We start from the raw sequence: 18,839 nt of genomic DNA, 5'->3' as shown, positions 1-18,839 counted from the left end.
CAAGAAATACTTGGTTTAAACCCAGTGGAAAAAGTTTCTACACAACAAAAGAGTTTGCTGCTCTGCACAATGTGAAATTAAGAAATAGGAACTGGAAATTTTATTTTTCAAAAAAAGGACATCAATTAGTCGTTCGTTTGTAAGCAAAATATTACATTTTCTCTATTGTATTTATAATTGCTCATTAATGAAGTAAAAACATATCCAAATACTATATTTGGTTATTCGATAGAATTTCCAGCAGGATACTCCAATACTAAAATATTCAATAATTGCAACTCCCACGATATTGTCATATTTTTATTGATTAATTAAACACTTTTTTCCAGAGCACCGGGATTAGCCCTCCCAAAAAAATGCTACTCAATATTACAAAGGTGTTCCTCAAATTACATCATTGGTTAGCTAAAATGTTCATTAAAAAAACAAACAAAAAGTTATTTTGAGCTTTGAGACTGTAGGGGATATGTTGGGACCCAACTATAACGTGCAGTCACTGGTATTATCATAGGCCAGGGGTGCCCATTACGTCGATCCTGATCTACCGGTAGATCTAAGACAGGTCCCAAGTAGATCCGAGGAGTGTCGAGGAGAAAAAAACAAAACAACCATTTGTGTGTCTTTGTACATGTTAGTAATAATTTTTTTTGTGTTAATCTACGCTGCACCCTGATCATCCTATCAGTCTCATTTTCACAAAAAAATATTTAAAAAATAAAATAAAGCAGTTAAATCTTGAATTTACGATGGTGCGTGATTGCGTCACCGGAAGTTGTTAGCGCTCAGCAGTCTGCAATTGCAGCTTGTGATCAGAGCTGTTGCGCTCTATCTTTTATCGTCATTATTCTCATTCAGAGTTTAAACCCAGCCGCTGGGGGGCAGTGCCCTCCCCTGGGGGTGCACTGTTCCCCAGTGCCGGTCCCAAGCCCGGAGAAATGGGGAGGGTTGCGTCAGGAATGGCATCCGGCGTAAAACTTTTGCCAAGACGACCATGCGAGTTGGTAGGACGGTTTACGGGGGCGGATGGAAATTACTGACTCGCTGTGGCGACCCCTGAATAGGGACGTGCCGAAAGGAGAAGAAGAAGAAGAAGAAGAATTCTCATTCAGAGTTTGCTTCGTGTACAATTCACCGAGGGCACGGGCAAAGAATAGAAATCTAGAAGGGCCCAGGAAAGCACTTTAAAACGGTACGTGTGAGCTAGATAATTAACAGGCTGCAAAAGTGCATGCATGCCTCAGTTTCAGGCTGTTTCTCATGGCGTGCGGGTGCGCGTGTGTGTGCGTGCGCGCGCGTGCCGGTAAGGGTAGATCCCGGGAGGTTAGTTGATCGAAAAGTAGATCTTCGGTCCAAAAAGTTTGGGCACCCCTGCCATAGGCAGTGTTTTATGTACGCAAATAGGATACTGCACAGGTCATTTTAAAGTCATGGTATGTACACGATAAGAAAAGGCAACAGGGCTTTCTCAAGTGACGCACCACTCAACATCTTGGTTAATTTATAGAAGTTTTTACAACTTTCATCATTTAAAATAGCATGAGTCTCTTGTTTCCATGCTGAGTGGCAAACTGTGTGACACATTTTTCCATATCAAGAGGATAAGTGGCTTGGATAATGGACGGATGGAAGAGTTCTGGGCCTACTGGACGTATTATTTTATATTCCATTGCTGTTCAGGGCGGCAGGGTGGGCGACTGGTGAGCACGTCCGCTTTACAGTGCAGAGGTGCTGGGTTCGATTCCGGCTCCTGCCTTCCTGTGTGGAGTTTGCATGTTCTCCCCATGCATGCATGAGTTTTCTCCGGGTACTCCGGTTTCCTCCCACATTCCAAAAACATGCATGGCAAGTGAATGGAACACTCTAAATTGTCCCTAGGTGTGGGTGTGAACGTGGATGGTTGTTCGTCTCTGTGTGCCCTGCGGTTGGCTGGCAACCAGTTCAGGGCCTACCCCGCCTACTGTCCGAAGAGGCTGGGATAGGATCCAGCACACTCGTGACCCTCGTGATGATAAGTGGATTAGAAAATGGAGTGATGGACAGACAGCTGTTCAAGTGAAAGTCTGTCTTTGTTGTTTTCATGCATATTTTAATGGGTTTTAGTCCAGAGAATATTATTTCAGTGAAGATACCACAAACTCAAGTAAGTAACAAAGTAGTAAATGATGCTACTTTGGTCAGCCTAAATAGTTTATAAAAAACACACCATAGCAGGTGTTAGTTTCACATTGACATGAATTTAGGAACCCCTTCATGACGTACTACCATGTATTTGGCAAATTTCCTGAGATTTGCTGCCTTATTTTTATTATAATATTAAAGTTTTGCCAGAAAAATGTAAATGGAAATTGCGCCATCCCACCTTGGAGTATTAATGTCTCTGCATTGGGGAGTTTGTTCAAACCTTCCAGTATTATCAGCTCTATGGGGGCAGATGAGGGAAGAAAAAATTTTGTGTTTGTATGTTGGACGGGAGCGATTGAATGTAAAACGTGCACGTCCTCTCCCTTCCACTCAGGCAACACTTTGCACCTTGAGCTCTGTCCACCGCTGTGTTTAAAAGAAAGAAAAAAAAAACAGAGCGCTTGGTGTGCAAATGCAATGACAGATTTGAATTCATTTATTTTGGGCGCACACGCACATCACCTCTGTGCTATTGCGATTGTTCCCACATTTGAAAATTAGATATATGTTGGTGATTGCATAACAAAAAAAAAACTGGAATCTAGCAGGAAGATAATAGGTTAATAGTGGGCCTTTGTGTATTTTAAATCATTGCAGAAGAAGAGAACTACGCATTTCATTTCACAAAGCGGCTCAATGCTTCAAGGTGCTCTGCTGTCTGATTGACAGTTTGCTCTCACAAGCTTGAGTGGCCTGAGCATTTCATGTGTAAAGCAGAGCTAGTCTGTCATAGAGAGGACTTAGCAAGGATCAACCAGCTACATCAGATGGAGTACGACACTTTCAGGCCCTGGAGCAAAAGCACCAATACGTGTGCTTGTTCAGGGAACTGGAAGAGGTGACAAAACACATCAGGTAACGTTGTCTTTCTGGATGATTTTGACCCTTTCCTGCCATGTAAGTAGGATTCCGACACATATTTACGGCAGTCGTGGTGACTGAAAGTGACAGGAAATTAGGACAAGTTGTGCAACGCATATTACCAGATCCTAACTGGTAGCCCCAGATAGAGAATCCGAGAAAACAGGTGTTAATACTGTCCACCTTTAGAGGTCATTATAGCAATTGGTGTTGATGAGTGCAATGGACAGATGTTATGAAAAAGCAGGGCGGCACAGTGTTTGACTGGCTAGCACGTCCACCTCGCAATGCAGCAGTCTGGGGTTCAATTCCAGGCCCCGGCCTTCCTGTGTGAAGCTTGCATGTTCTCCCTGTGCCCACGTGGATCTTCTACGGGTACACCGGTTTTCTCCTACATTCCAAAATCATGCATGCCAAGTTAATGGAACACTCCATATATTGTTTCGAGGTGTGATTGTGAGTGTGAATGGTAGTTCGGCTATGCGTGCCCTGCGATTGGCTGGCAAAACGTTCAGGGTGGACCTGCCTACTGGCCTGTGATGGCTAGGATAGGCTACAGCATGCCCGCGACCTTTGTGAGGATAGACAGCTCAGATAATGGATGGATGGCTATGAAAAATCACAGCATAATTAAGTGTGTGCCTGTTACAATCCACAGTATTTTCTTGCTGTTAGTCTTTATTGCCAAACTGAATGTGTATGTTCATCTGTGTAAACTGGTGCTCACACAAAAACAATGATGTCCAGCAGGTGTCCTGGTATTAATCATGACTTTTTTTTCCCGAATTTGTAGTTGACCAATTACATTCAAAATCTTTTAGGTGATATGTGTTGATATGCCACACCTGTGAGGTGGGTTGATTGACTCTCTCGGAGAAAGAAAAGCGCTTACCAACAACGTAACAAAAAGGGAGCAGAAACAAAAGTGTGGCATTTATAATTTTGTTCAGTGTGTAGTGGTCTTGTATATTAAAGGACAATTCTCGTTTGAAACCTCGACATTTTGGCTCCTCTGTTTTGAATTTCAACATGCGGTTTAACATGTTTGTATGAATAACATTGTGATCTCAGGGGGCCAAGGCCTCAGGCTACTTGAATACTAATACTACTACTAAAGAGAAAGGATTTAAAAAGGAATAGGAGAGCAGCCTTGGGACTCATCAAAATCAGCCCCCGTACTGTCGCCGTGATAAAAATCCATTGGCCACAAACGTGAGGGGGACTGTGATTAGTGTTGGATTGACTCTGTGAGTGAATGATGTTGTACCCCTGTATTGAATTTCAATATTTTTTTTGGGTGTGTATGTTTTCATGTTTAGCACCTGGCCGAGCATTTGTGCAGGCCCGCCCGCCCTGCCTGGAAGTGATTTTTTGCTGCCAGGGAAACTGGCATTTAATCGAATTCCCCCCGCCGAGCCAGACATCCAGGGTCACCAGAGGACTTGCTTTACGCACGCCCGAGGGTGGTGCCTACTACCCGGCTGAACATTTACGCACCCCCGCCCATCCCAATTGGAGCTCATTTGAGCTACCAGGGGCGCCGGCACTTCATTCACACGCGCCCGAGGGAGGCATCTGTCACCCGAATGAGCGCTTACGCACGTGCGTGCTCGCCTCTGCCTGGAGATCGGCCAGGCCTCGGAGGTCTCACTTCCTTTTCCCCGGAGTAGGTGTCTTGTTCCAGGCCATGCTTTTCATCCTTTTTTTCTTTGTAAATTATTCTGTGGCAGACATTTCATATTCCATCCATCCATCCATTTTCTAATCTGCTTATCCTCCCAAGGGTCGCGGGGGGTGCTGGAGCCTTTCCCAGCTGTCTTTGGGCAGTAGGCGGGGGACACCCTGAACTGGTTGCCAGCCAACCACAGGGCGCACACAGACGATGTACCTGGTGTAAAGGCTCCCAAGATTAAGATTGCATTTCATTATTAATCATTGATAAAAATTGCCAGTGGCGCTTAAAAGCGCATGCTGTATTGATATTACATAGTTGGTTCACTATTTGTTAGGACGGAAGTATTTTTCCATTTTCTATATTTGACAGTATTATTAACAGCAATATGATCAACTATACCAGGGGTCGGCAACCCAAAATGTTGAAAGAGACATATTGGACCAAAAAAATGAAAAACAAATGTGTCTGGAGCTGCAACAAATTAAAAGCCTCAGAAAGAAGGCAACACATGCTGTATGTATCTATATTACCGGTAGCTATATTAGCCTACTATCAAAATGACTAACTTGGCTACAAATACACAATGAGCCTTCCCCGATTAAAAGGTTTTTTTTTTCCTGCAGTGTATCCTGTAGAGCAGGGGGGCCCAACCTTTTTTGACCAAAGCTCTATTTTTCGATCAACCAGCCTCCCACGATCGACCTGTGACTGCACACGCACGCATGTGCACGCACTTACACACGCATGCCATAATGAACAACAGCCATAACGGCGGCTAAGATGAATGAGGCACGGGACACACTTTTGCAGCGTGTTAACGATCGTAGCTGACGTGTACCATTTTAAAATGCTTCTCTCTGTCTTGCAGATTGCCATTCTTTGCCAGTTCCCTCTGTGAATTGGACATGAAACGGCGTTTCTTCTTACAACAGACACCTGCTTGGCATCCTGCCTTGTTAATAGAAACGTGTGTTGCAGGCTGTGGCGCAAATCTTCGTTGACAGAAATGTTGAAATGTCCTATTTATTCGACATATTTTTACAGCATTGGAAAATTTTTGTCCTCCTACGGAAACCATATTCAAACATAAAAAATATATATTCACTCCCCCATCTTTTTCCATTTTCAAACATTTTAAAAAGCTCCAGGGAGCTACTAGGCAGCACTAAAGAGCCGCATGCGGCTCCGGAGCCGAGTGTTGCCGACCCCCGGACTATACAATGCTGAACAAATAAATTAGGCCCATATGAGGAGGTCCAGTAACCAATTCTCTCGGCGTTCCCACTGGAAGACCCAGACGAATGCTCTTTTGGAGGAAATCAAATTTATAGGGAGGCTGAGGAGTGTGAACAATCTGTGATTGGAAAACAACGTTGTATGCCTCCTACTCTCTCTTAATTTGCAACCTTTTGTTTTGGCAATGTTGTCTTGTTGAAGGACATTAATGTATTTACAAATGTTATACTTTCATATCTTGCTACTTATTAGAGTTGCATTCTTGGTGCAGTCAACATACATTTGACTCAAATGAAAATCCATCCATTTTCTAATCTGCTTATCCTCACAAGTGTGGCGGGCTTGCTGGAACCTATCCCAGCTGTCTTCGGACAGTAGACGAGGTACACCCTGAACTGGTTGCCAGCCAATCGCAGGGCACACAGAAACCATTTGTGCTCACAATCAGCCCTAGGGTAAATTTAGAGTGTTCCAGTGGGAATAAACCGGAGTACCCGGGGAAAACCCATGCAGGCACAAGGAGATGCAAATTCCACACAGGAAGGCCAAAGCCTGAACCGAACACTGCACCTCTGCACTGTGAGGCGGACGTGATAACCAGTCGACCATCGTGCCACAACATTCAAACTAAATTATTTGCAAAGCTCAAAATGTCTAGTCGGTATCAGCTCTCACTGCATTTATTTGTATTTTCTATGAACACAAAACAAATTAACTGATAGGATTTCAAACCTATTTTAGCATCTTTTATTTCACTATTTATTCCTGTGTTTATTTATTTATGTGTTTGGTTATTTAGTTAAAATAGAACACAGTCCAAAATTAGAGAGCATTAATTATATTGATTTACTTGAGTTTCGAGTGTCATTCTGTCTAAATCACCAGAGTAGAGATAATTTCCTTATCTCCATCATTGCTGGGCCTCTGCTGGGCTATGGGAATGGGGCTGTGGACCTGCTGTTTGCTCGCAGGATCTGCCACAATCAATTACCCAAGCTTTGTTAAATATCCCCATGATTTCCTGACATTAATTACCCTCCATTGACAGTAAACCAAGTAAAACGACCTAAAAACAGCAGCTGAGACAAATAACCATGGAGTGTAAGTTAGAATTTTAACATGGCTTAAGCTGGCTGATATAATGCCACCAGATGCTGTGCATTGATGTGAGCTATCTCGCAGCCAGCTGTGGGTCTGATGAGGCATTCATCCCACATTAACCAGCACATAGCTGGAAAGCCTACTCAGCTGGGTGCTACTTTCATCCCGCCAACTCACCCAGAGAGTTCTTTCTCAGCCCAGACTAATGCCCAAATTCAAGAAGTGTTTAGCACACCATAATCAAGTTTTACTTTTTTATGCTTTCGCTTCTAACACAAGAAACCCAGTGTGTCACGTTGAAATGTTTCTTGTTTTTATTATTTCAGTATTATGGAATATTATCAAATTCATGTATTAAAGAATGAATAAAAAATTGTCTTCTTAAGTTAGCCATGAATCAGCCACACTGTACATTGTATTGTACATGTCGCTAGCATTGGGTAGAACCCTCATATCTCTTACATCATCAGCCCAAAACGTCATGTTTGTACAACCACTAATATTGCAGCAAGATAATAAGCCATTTCCAACACTTTAGATTCATAAATAATTTGTAAAATAATAATAATAATAATAATAATAATAATAAAAACCTCACCTGTACTTTGACCAAAAGTAGTAAGATTTGTGAAAACATTTCACCACATGATGACAGAATGTTTCAGCCCTATGCCAGCGATAAATTCTTTGCTGCCTCAGTTGACTTACATATCCAGGCCTTAGTTTATGTTGAGTTAGTCACGCCACTCCATTTTTTTAAACTTGACATTTAACTATTTATGTTCCAACTTGTTCACAACTCCACAGCTTGTTATCGTTTGATTGAATGGTTTAATTGCTGAATGAGCTCCACTCTTTGACTGTAATAAATATACATTCATGGGACAGTATTAGGCATTTTCATGGTCAAAAATTCAAATGTATGGAAAGTTGAGCTTAGATGAGAACGATTGAGTAAAAGCTACTTTTTGTTTCTTTAATAAAAGTTCTCTCATCTCTAATCTCTGAATTAGTTTCCAACAGTGGTTTTTATGCTGCTGTCTTCATTAAAGTGAATATTTAGGTCCAGAAAAAACATGGTCCGTTGTGTTTCTTCTTTGTGTGTGAATATGGTGTTTCTGTTACTCTATGATGATAGAATCATCTCTTTTAAGTGCCATTATTGCTCTTTACTCCATTTTTGTAATATTGCACTGTGGGGGTTTATATGCTTTTACGACGCCTGCTATGGCGTTACGGAGGTGGGCTTTTTTTCCTTGATCGAGGCTACTTTGGTATGCCTGTTCCATTGCGAGTATATACTCTTCATGTGGGATTCTCTTGGGCATGATGGCAACAATTAGACCTCTTCATAACACTGCTTTTTCTGTGTTTGTAAGAGTGCGCTTCCATTGTTCCTTCAAATATCGCTTTCTTGCTTCTCGTATGGAGGTCAACATGTCATAAAGAGGTCAGTCTGATGGCAACAATAGTCTGTTGCCTGAGATGAAGAAGTATGCCAGTGATGCCAAACAGGCTATATTTCATGAGACACCATTGCAGTTCTCAAGAGCAAGAGAGGCTGCCTATCCAAAACTTGCCCCTGTGATCTCATCAGTGCTCTTGCCTCACAAGCTTTTGTGGAGCGCATCTTCTCTGTGTGTGGACTGTTGTCATCTGGACTGAGAAACATCTCTAGAGCAGCGTGTCTTCCTGAAGTACTGCCATCTCCTTCTAAAACATAGTCTCGCTTTCTCTTTCTCTCTCTCGCTCTCTCTCTCTCACACGCACACTCACACACACACACACACACACACACACACACACACACACACACACACACACACACACACACAATTTGAATATGCAAGGCCTGAAATTTGTTGACTATGTATAGTGATGTAACAAGTCTGCACACTCCTGTTCAATTGACAGGTTTTTATAAGAAAAAATGAGACCAAGATAAATAATTTGAAAAGAACAAATATCAACATTAATGACCGCAATCATTTTTTTTTTTAACCCATGGGAAAAATGTTATGGTCTGATGAATCCATGTTTCAACTTTTTGGCCATATTTCGTAAAGGAATGTTGGGTACAAAACACAACACTACTCCTCACCAAAAGAACATCATACCTGAAGAATGGTGGTGGCAGCACCGTTTTTTGTTTTACTGGGACTGGAAATAATTTAAAGAACACTGCTGCATACTCAATTATAAGATTGCGTGCACACTTGCGCAAACTCATAAATGTGTTCGTTTTTCCTCCGCCTCTCAAAAGTTTTTTTTTCAATTGAATTTTACAGCTTGTAGGTCCCATTAATTGTGGAGTAAGTTTTTAAATGATTAATATTGGTGTCATTTCAACCTAGCATTGCAACAGGGGTCTGTAGATTTTATAACCACTAAGTTGAGCAGCATTTACAGAATGTTGTGTGTTTCATCTAGCTTTTTGCCTTTGACAGACTTGCCGTTGCTCCCACAGTTCGACAAAACTGCTTCCAGACCCTTGATACGAATTGTGGACCCTGGTCAGAAACAAAGTCCACCCGGATCCCATGGAGGCGAAAAACACGGATGAGCAGCTAGGCGATTTCAAGCACTGATGGGAGCTTGGGCAGAACCACGAAGTGGGCCAACTTGGAAAACCTGTCCACAACGATAAGTATGACAGTCTTACCCAGAGACCGAGGGAGACCAGTGATAAAATCCAGGGAAATGTGTGACGCCCTATGGGCGTCGTGCAACTCCGGCGGGGCCAAGTGGATGGCATCCATTTGGTCCCGGCGAGGTATTTCTTCCCTTTGATTCCAAACCATGTCCTCGGCCATCAAAGCGAGGCGCATCTCCGGCAGGGCCAAGCGGGCAGCATTGCTTCGATCACGGCACGTCGCGCGGGTGGGCATGAGATGTTCCTCCGCTTCACTTGTAACACGTTGTCAGAATTTTTACCTGGAAAAAGTTAAATAAATGACTCGATACACAGGGAAGATTGTCTTTCTGATGGCGGAAGAGGATCTCTGAGGGCGAATGACGGTAGTTGCCCCATAATGACACTTAGTGTTCCTTGCCCTCCAGTCGGACTTTTATTTTTTAAATATGCAAAATACAAGAAAAACACTGCCCCCGATATTTGCAAACCACGTCCCCGGTCCGACCCCTCGGTAGTGATCTGATTAGCTTGGTTTAAGCTTTGAACCACAGATATGTTGACATCTTCCAGTCTCGTCTACAATGAATCAGCAAGTTGCAGACTTCGCAGGTGACAAATGTCCGCCCGGGCGCAACAGCCGTTCCCAAACCATCTTTTGATGTTCTACAACACCTCGTTTCCAAATTGTTTATTCCCACTTTGTAACCGAGTGTAGCCTTCTTCCATCTGTGAGTCCCCTTGCTTCGACGTGATAACTGTGGACTTCAAAGGCCCTCCGCCCAAACGGCCGACACCTTTGCACACAGGCATTTGAGGGCGCTGAATACGCACCCAAACGTCTAGACATGTCCAAATCAAATGAAACTACAAACATGATACACTTTTGCTCGTAGATTTCTCTGTCACACGCGCCTTCCCGGCCTGCCAGGCATTGCGCAGCTCCTGCAGGGCCAAGTGGGCACCATCGCTTTGGTCCCGGCTCGTTACGTGTGTGTTCGCTGAGCTTTATCAGCCCGTTGCTTGACACCTGCCCCTCTCCTTTCTGCAAGATCCCCCTCGTTGGAGCTGCACTGGCGTCCGTGCGGAGTAGCTCGGCCGTGCCGTGGGCTGCAGGGGCATTCTCCGACCCTTTGCACGGGTGGGCGTGAGATGTTTGTCCCCTTCATTTGTAACCCGCGCCACTCTCAGCTCTACAGGCACCATGCAACTTGCGTGGCCGAGCAGGTGGCATCCGTTCGTTCGCAGAAAGTTGCGTGGGTGTGTGCCGATGTTTTCTGCCCTTTGCATAACACTCTCACCGCTCCCAGTCCTATGCCCCAACATCCTCGTCGGAACTGTCTTTGCGCCGAAGCGGTTAATAATCACTAACCGTCCATGAGGCCTCATGAGGCGGGTCGACACACTGACACACTGTGTTGATACTGTGCTGATACTGTGTCGCTGACCACTGCCACCTGCTGGACCTTCAAAATCCCTGCAGCCAACCCACTTGACAGACTGAACTGACTGATTTGATGATGAAGTGTATACAATATCATTCACATCCATGAATTCATATTGTATCATTCAATGTGGTTCAATAATGTGAAAATCATGTGAATGAGGATGCTTGTGGGCTTTGTCTTCACAAATTTTTATTTAGAAAAATAAGATGCTCCAGTGTTTTAAATTTCAGTTTGTTGCGTTTCTTGCATGCTATTTCCCCTGTTGTGGAGAACACACACACAATGGAATAACACAATGGAATAAGACATGCCAAAAATCCGAGAGGCACTTGGTGAGACAAGAAGATTTGAATAAATACCTTATTCTCCAAAAGGAGATCAAAATGGCTCTACACGGCGGACAATTTGCGTTTGTCCGGAAGCTGCTCCATAATATGCACGTACTGTAGCAACGTCACTCGAGTGAAGCTCGCCTCAGCAGTCGATAGTACGCTGGTCTCTGCTGTGCGCGCGTGAGCGCGAGGACGGACTCACGGCGCCGACGCAACCCACGTCACTTATTCAAGAAGCTTTGAACTACGACAACAGCTAAGCTAGCCTAGCCGACACGACGCTCGAAGTCAGACGGACATGTTTTTTCTTATCTGTGTGTTGTCCTTTTTGCCTAAATCTATATTTTTATTCCAGCGAGGGTGAGGTCTGGCTTGTTTCGGCAGGCGGCATTGTGTCGCTAGACCAGGGGTGCCCATTACATCGATCTTGATCTTCCGGTAGATCTAGGACTCGTCCCAATTAGATCTGAAAGGCGTATAGGAGAAAAAGTTAGTAATATATTGTTTGTGTTAATGTACACTGCACTCTCATCATCTTATCAGTCTCGATTTCACAAAAAGTATTAAAAAAATAAAATAAAATAAAGCAGGTAAATCTTTAACCTCGGGTGGCGCGTGACCTGTGTCACCATCAGTTGTTCGCGCTCAGCAGTCTGCAATTGCAGCTTGTGATCAGAGCTGTTGCGCTATATCTTTGATCGTCATTATTCTCATTCAGAGTTTGCTTCGTGTACAATTCACCGAGGGCACGGGCAAAGAATAGGAATCTAGAGGGCTGAGGGAAGCACTTTAAAACGGTACGTGTGAGCTACGATTGTCAACAGGCTGCAAAAGTGCATCGCTTGGTTCCGTGTTTGGCTTCTCATCATGGCGCGCGTGCTTGCCCAGGTGCGCGCAAGCGTGTGTGTGTGTGTGTGTGTGTGTGTGTGTGTGTGTGTGTGTGTGTGTGTGTGTGTGCGCGCGCGTGCGTGCGCGTGCGCGGTAAGGGGCGAGCCGGGGAGGTTGGTTGAACGAAAAGTAGATCTTCGGTCCAAAAAGTTTGGGCACCCCGGCGCTAGACACACTTCCTTATAAACACTGTGTAGCGGGCTTTTGCTGCGTCGACGCCCCCTGGACTGACTCGATGCAGCCTGGACTGAGTCGACGCAGTTCATGTGGTCACGTGATCGTCATGAATCAGCACACGCACCGACACGTGGATTGCTCTGTGAGCTCGACGCATGCGTCGACTCATCGGTGTTGCTGGACCCATCATTAGTGATTACAAAGTCAAATCATGTCAAAAACCAGGCCCACCAAGCCTGACAGAAGTTGAGGTAACTTTGAGATAACTTAAGCTCTCAGTCAGTTACCAGAGGAACAGACTCTGTGACCCTAACTTGTTTTGTTTTTTTTTTTTAAATGAACCTCCAGTTTCCCTCTGTTTCCACCATTTCATTTCCACATTCATTCAGTCAGCAGCCCAGTTTTGGGAGAGCCTAGTCCCGCTGTCTTGTCATTTTAAAAATCTGAGTCACTGTATGAGAGGCCCATTCGGCACAGTAGATTGCTGGTAGGTGGAGACAAATATGGCACGTCCTTTTGATAATGATCCAGTGGATGAAGGTTCAGCATTATTGTGCAGAGAATTGACTCTTCATGAGGAGATGCTTATCAGACTGCACATAGATATTCTTGCATTTTGAGACAATTGTCTTTCAGCAGGACCGTTTCACATCAATCATCTACAGACACAAACTAATCTGCCCATACACTTGCAACATTACCAATCATTACCAGTACCAATACGTACAGCACATTTGACAATAAAGTTGTATTCAATTCAATTCAATTCAATCATACTCATTCTCTCGCATCCCAGCATATATTGTGTGTTGCTCTGCGTTTCTTTGCAAAAGGAGGTTTTTGTACAATGTCGGAGATGCTGGGCACTCAATTAAGGCAACTGTCTGATAAATGTGTTTTGCCGAGGTCTTAGCTGTTTGAACAATGTTTTTCTATTTCATCTTCAGCTGTTGCCAAGTGCACGTATCCGCTGCGGGATTGCACACAAATAAATTAATAGGCAGCAGTTTTCCCCTGGTATATTTTTGTGATTGCAAAGAACTACGTAGAAAGTTATGCAATGACCCGAGCAGCAATGTTTTCCCTCAGTGTCTCCAACTCTTTTGCAGCTGCAGCCTTGTTGCACTTCTTCCTGAAAATGTGTTCAAACTCGATGTATGAGCGCATTAATATTTCCAGTTCTGGTGTGGTTAAAAACGCAGTCCTTTTTCCCCATTGCCATGGTGACTCCTCGAATCGGGGATCCACTCATGCTGGCTTTTCAGAGTTGTGGTGCACACGCTTAACTTCAGGTGAAGACACTCCGAGTTGATTGAACTGATTCAAATCCTCTTTTCGTATCTCAGAGATCAACATAGAGTTCAACCTTCGACACAGAGTTTGTTGAACACTCTTGGTTGACACCAGGGGGCGTCAACTCAAATGGTCTTTTGACCGACTTAAGCTCAGTTAGAGGTTCTGATTTACTGAAAAAATGGCAAATGAATGTCCTATAGAAGTTGGCAAAGCCGATGAACCTCTATAACTGCTTCCTTGATGTTGGAGTGGGCCATTCAACCACAGCCAGGACCTTGGGTGGATTGGCTTGCAGTCAATCCTTCATTAAGAATAATCCCCCCCTGCCTGGAGACATAGACGGATGAATGGCTGTTTGGGTCAGTTTATACATAGTGGCATACAGTGGCAAGTATTAACATTGATGCTACCGTTATACAATGCATGTGTAAGCGTTTACTAAGTAGGCAACATATCTTTTTTTATTCCGGGCGCCCCATTACGGAGTACTGGGATGTGGACCTCTTAAGACCACACGGGTTTGTAAGATCATGTTACTTAAAAAAATGTATTGTATCTTGTTTACAGATACAATTAAGACATAAAACAAACTAATTTACTTGTTTATTCTCCTTTTTTCCCCAAAAATTATCGATAAGAATCAAAAACGAACTGAATCGCAAAGCAGAATCAATAATGTGATCGGACTCGTAAAAATTTGAGCAATTCCCATCCATGTTCATTGCAACCTAGCTGTCATGTCACCCTGGAGCCTTGATTGTGACAGTCCCTGATGGAATTCAAGATCCTTCTTGAAATTGTGGTTGATCTCCGTATTAAATAATTCATACAGTACATCTTTTTTTTGAAACGTAAAAAAAGCTTTTTTGTTTTTTTGCAGCGTTAGTAGAACAGTAATGTCACCTGACAATCATTCCCTGCAGCTTTGCCTGTGGCCTGCTGTAAGAGTTGGTATTCCTTGTGATTGACAAGGACAAAAGTGTGACAGTGACTTTGACAACAAGAAGTAAAGGACTTGGGCATGTCAAGTGCCATTAAAATTTCAAGGTTGGTCCTCGAGGAAAAGAAGGTAAAACATTCTGAACAAGACATTAAAATATTTATAACAATGTGGAGAGACTAAACAGCTTTACAATCTATCCATGAAATTGTGAAAAGTATATTCTCAGACATTTTAGCAGACCAAGTGCACAAACACTGTTTTGAAATGTTTTTGTTGCAGTGGTAAATTATTCTTACAAATGACTGCAATACATTAGGTATACATTAAACATGTCTTTATGACCTGGCCGGAATAAAAAAAATGTCTATATCTATCTATCGATCGATCTATCGATCTATCGATCTATCTATCTATCGATCTATCTATCTATATACTGTATCTATATATATCTATATAACTATATCTATAGATATATAGATATATATCTATATACAGGTATATCTATCTCTCTCTCTCTCTCTCTCTCTCTATATATATATATATATAGAGAGAGAGAGAGAGAGAGAGAGAGAGAGAGAGAGAGAGAGAGAGAGAGAGAGAGAGAGAGAGAGAGAGAGAGAGAGAGAGAGAGAGAGAGAGAGAGAGAGAGAGAGAGAGAGAGAGAGAGAGAGAGAGAGAGAGAGAGAGAGAGAGAGAGAGAGAGAGAGAGAGAGAGAGAGAGAGAGAGAGAGAGAGAGAGAGAGAGAGAGAGAGAGAGAGAGAGAGAGAGAGAGAGAGAGAGAGAGAGAGAGAGAGAGAGAGAGAGAGAGAGAGAGAGAGAGAGAGAGAGAGAGAGAGAGAGAGAGAGAGAGAGAGAGAGAGAGAGAGAGAGAGAGAGAGAGAGAGAGAGAGAGAGAGAGAGAGAGAGAGAGAGAGAGAGAGAGAGAGAGAGAGAGAGAGAGAGAGAGAGAGAGAGAGAGAGAGAGAGAGAGAGAGAGAGAGAGAGAGAGAGAGAGAGAGAGAGAGAGAGAGAGAGAGAGAGAGAGAGAGAGAGAGAGAGAGAGAGAGAGAGAGAGAGAGAGAGAGAGAGAGAGAGAGAGAGAGAGAGAGAGAGAGAGAGAGAGAGAGAGAGAGAGAGAGAGAGAGAGAGAGAGAGAGAGAGAGAGAGAGAGAGAGAGAGAGAGAGAGAGAGAGAGAGAGAGAGAGAGAGAGAGAGAGAGAGAGAGAGAGAGAGAGAGAGAGAGAGAGAGAGAGAGAGAGAGAGAGAGAGAGAGAGAGAGAGAGAGAGAGAGAGAGAGAGAGAGAGAGAGAGAGAGAGAGAGAGAGAGAGAGAGAGAGAGAGAGAGAGAGAGAGAGAGAGAGAGAGAGAGAGAGAGAGAGAGAGAGAGAGAGAGAGAGAGAGAGAGAGAGAGAGAGAGAGAGAGAGAGAGAGAGAGAGAGAGAGAGAGAGAGAGAGAGAGAGAGAGAGAGAGAGAGAGAGAGAGATATATATATATATATAGTGCGATTGGCTGGCAATCGGTTCAGGGGGTCCTCCGCCTACTGTCCGAAGATGGCTGGGATAGGCTCCAGCATACCCTATGACCCTTGTGAGGATAAAGCGGTTCAGTAAATGGATGAATGAATCTTGGTCTCACTCTGGGCACTTAACTGTAGCGTGAAAAACATTGAGTTTTATATAATAGAGATTAAATAAACACGTTAAATCTTTAGAATTCATTTTCATAATCAAAATAGATAGAAAAAAATGGCTATATTAGTCTTTCCAGATGAAGTCACAACATTCGAACAATTTAAAGTTCGATTTTTCATTCAAACACACAGAACCACATTTCTGACAAATGCTTATTTTATATTCCTGTGTACTGAGTTTAATTGCAAACCTGCACTTAATTTGGTCAGCTGTTCCTTGAAACCAGTTGGACGGACATGGAAGAATAAAATACAAAAGTCAAGTTCAGTGTCAGGGAAAATGTTCAAAGTCTGGGACGCTGCTTGTTCAGAGGTTTGGCAGTTGGTAGCAATCACTTTCAGATTGCCCTCAACTGGCTACCTTGAATTGTCTGCGATGGTTGTGGGGCAGCAGAGGCAGCATTGCTAGGAAGTCCACTGTTAATAATCTTGAACTGCACGCACTTTGAGTTGTGTGCTGATGCATGGCTGGCATACTGAGCAGCTGGACTCGCAGAACGTCCAGGAGTAAGCCAAAATTACGAATGCTAAATGAAGCAGCATTGACTCGTGTTGCGAGGTGAAACAAAAGAAGAAAGAAAAACCTTTTTCTTTCAAAAAAATTAAAGATAAGAACGATAAGAGAAATAAGAAACAAGCTTGGAAGAAGAGTGGGGTGGAGAAGAGGGGAGAGAAAGAGAGACAGAGAGAGGATTTACAGTGTTATGTCATGGATCCATGCAAATGAAGATGGCTGGCTCTTCCTCCCCTTTTAGACATTTTTAGTCTTTTCAGGATCACTAAAGCCTGCCCAAGAGTCATTCAAAATCCTGTTTGAGCTCTGCCTACTTTTTGTGATCAACAAACAAAATATTCTACTCACAGAATCCTGCACAACACTTTACACACACTATATTCAAAGTGTTCCAATTAAGACCCAGGCTGCAATGTCTACACAGTGGAACACAGCAGAGGAAGGGCCATCTTTGTCCCCTGAACAGTCAAGCTCTTAAACAACGTTAATGCTGAAATGCTGGATGGTGGACGGCTTCCATGGCTCACCGAACTCCTCCCAGGCCTGAGTTTTAGCCTGGGCTACCGCTGAAGCTGTGTTCCGCTTGGTCAGCCAGTACCCATCAGCTGCCTCCTTTTCAGCTTGACAGGATCCCTTGCGACTCTGTGTCCACCAGCGGCGCTGGGGTTGCTGCCCCGACAGGCCTTAACAATAGGGGTGTGGAACATGGTACATGTCCACCGCCTCTCATGGGATGCGGGTAAAGCAGAGTTGAAACTCTTTCGAACAGGGGATTCTGCCAGATGCTCCCAGCAAACCCGATATGTTTGGCTCTTCCAGGTTGCACTGGCTTCTTCCTCCACCTTCAGAGCCACCTCACCACCAGGTGGTGATCAGTTGACAATTCTTCCCCTCTCTTCAGCCAAGTGTCCAAAACATGCAGCTGTAAATACGATGTTATGACCACAAAGTCGATAATCGAGCTGTTGTCAAGGGTGTTCCAGTGCCAAGTGCACACATTACACCCTTTTGTTTGAACATGGTGTTAATTATGGACAATCCGTTACAAGCACAGAAGTCCAATTTTTTGTGGAGAAATGGCTTAACGACAATGTCCCGGAATGTGCTATTTAGCTAACTCGGCTAACATGCTACCGGACAGACAGAGCACTCGTCAAGGGGGCGAAGACTCGCGGTGGAGGGCTCTGTGTTTACATCAATGATGCCTGCTGTGTGACGCTGTTGTGGTTTGCAAGCACTGCTCACCACTGGTGGAGTTTGTGGTTATTAAATGCCGGCCATTCTACCTGCCGAGGGAATTTAGTGCCATATTGCTGGTAGCAATATACATCCCCCCTGGTTCAACCAACAGCAGGAGAGAGGCTCTGTATGAACTCCATCAGCACATTAGTAAGCAGCAGACAGCTTACCCTGATGCCTTTCTCATCTTGGCTGGGGATTTCAATCATGCAAACCCCAAGGGCGTGCTTCCACAACTCCATGGACATGTCAACTTTCCCACAAGAGGTACCAATAATCTGGACAATGTTTACACGACCAATAGAGGAGCCTACAAAGCCCTCCCCCTCCCACATCTTGGTGCCTCAGACCACACCACTGTCATGCTAATGTCAGCATACAGGCCGCTGGTTAAAGTCATCAAACCGGAAAAAAAGCAGATACGGGTGTGGCCTGAGGAGTCCACAGAAGCACTCCAAGCCTGCTTCTCCACCACAGACTGGAGTGTGTTCAAACAGGCAGCTACAACCAACAGCAACATCATTGACCTCAATGAATATACAGAGACCGTCACATCTTACATGAGGAAGTGCATAGACGATGTCACGGTCAACAGAAATATCACCACTCGGGCCAATCAGAAGCCATGGCTGACAGGTGAGGTCC

General features: G+C 43.9%; 1 long non-coding RNA gene across 1 annotated transcript; it reads left to right on the top strand.

The window, feature by feature from the left end:
- The first annotated feature begins 599 nt into the window (after positions 1–599).
- Positions 600–12,031, top strand: LOC109521789 (uncharacterized). The gene is made up of 2 exons (XR_002169429.1): positions 600–634; positions 11,961–12,031. It is a non-coding gene; the product is annotated as an uncharacterized LOC109521789 (long non-coding RNA).
- Positions 12,032–18,839: the final 6,808 nt, after the last annotated feature.

The sequence above is a fragment of the Hippocampus comes genome, unplaced genomic scaffold (assembly GCF_001891065.2).
Source record: "Hippocampus comes isolate QL1 unplaced genomic scaffold, H_comes_QL1_v1.1 scaffold175, whole genome shotgun sequence".
Taxonomy (NCBI): Eukaryota; Metazoa; Chordata; class Actinopteri; order Syngnathiformes; family Syngnathidae; genus Hippocampus; species Hippocampus comes.
This window is presented reverse-complemented; position numbering and strand designations above follow the sequence as displayed.